Below are 1461 nucleotides of genomic sequence, written 5' to 3'. Positions count from 1 at the left end.
TTTTATACTTCACGTAATTTTTTTTTTTAGAAAAATATGAGTCGGCATAAATTAAATTTCAGTCGGCAATACTTGATTGAGTTTTTGTTTGTTACCAGTTAGCTCTGAACCCAACACATCCAGGAAGGAATGCGCGACGAGATGAATTCAAAGGCGAAAGAACACGGGAAAATTAACAATGATTTTTTGGTAGATCTTCATTACAGCGACATGGTATTGGCAGGTGAATATTGCGATTTAAGATTAAATGTCCGGCCGGCCATGGCAGAAACCCTACGGTTGCCCAATTCGAAATTCTGCCAAAACTAAATACACGTGTTAACCCAACCAACAGTAGCCACAGTTGAAAAACCACCCGCAATGGCCTATGTTTCCGCGGGTTAATAAAAAAAGTATAATAAATATATATATATATAGGTATAATAGGTATCGGAAGCTAACATATCGTGTTGGACGTCCGACGTTGGTAAGTTTAGCGTCAACCGTCGACGAGTTTGCTGTGAACGTAACTTAGCCAACTTAGGTACTGCTCATGGAATCGCATACATCTCCTCTGCAGTCTGTGTATTTACAGTGAAATATATCATGATATTTTCAAACTGTCGATTTCGTATATTTCAGAAACGGGGCGTATGTACGGAGTAACCAACGCGTTGTTCAGAGAAACAGTGAAAACATACCAAGTGCCCGGTCTTTGGTCATTGAAAAGGGCACTAGGATCATGATACCCTTGAACAGTATTCATCACGATTCAGAATATTACCCCGATCCGTATAAATTTGATCCGCAAAGGTTTTCACCGGAAGAAAAGACTAAACGGATGTCTGGTACTTACTTACCGTTTGGAGACGGACCACGGTTTTGTATAGCGTTATGTTAATGACAATACCACGTAACTGACATTTTACACAAAATGAGTTTTTGGTATCAAAATATTTGTAATCTCCTTGCGCACAAAAAGTATTTTCTGTACAATAACCTAGAATTAATTATTTTCCCTCCAAATTGGATTTAAGTGATAGCACTTATCCAACTAGTATATGTGACTAGTTTCAGTTTTTTCACTCTCCTGAACAATTCGTAAAATGTAGATACGTGGTATTGTCATTAGGTAGGTGGTATATATTTACTAATACAATAATGAATGTAAGCTGCAGCAGTTGCGTTCAAAATTTCAAATATTTTATGATTATTATTACACGTACTTACATTTATGTCATTAATAGGAAAAAGATTTGCCGAATTGGAAATGAAAATGGTCCTCTCACAAATATTGACAACGTTTCGAGTTTTGCCAGGCGAAAAAACCGAAGTTCCGCTTAAATTTAAATCTGGATTGCCCCTGTTGGTATCAAAAAATGGAATTTGGTTGCGTTTTCAATCAATTTCAAAATGATTATTGGTACATATGGGCTTATTCAGAATTACGCGCTCAACCGATTATATTGTTAAAAAATTATT

At 36.4% G+C, this 1461-nt stretch overlaps 1 pseudogene; it reads left to right on the top strand.

Moving 5' to 3' along the window:
* Nucleotides 1-1461, top strand: part of LOC107884345 — a 4967-nt pseudogene extending 3506 nt beyond the window's left edge.

The sequence above is a fragment of the Acyrthosiphon pisum genome, chromosome A1 (genome assembly GCF_005508785.2).
Source record: "Acyrthosiphon pisum isolate AL4f chromosome A1, pea_aphid_22Mar2018_4r6ur, whole genome shotgun sequence".
Lineage (NCBI taxonomy): Eukaryota > Metazoa > Arthropoda > Insecta > Hemiptera > Aphididae > Acyrthosiphon > Acyrthosiphon pisum.
This window is presented reverse-complemented; position numbering and strand designations above follow the sequence as displayed.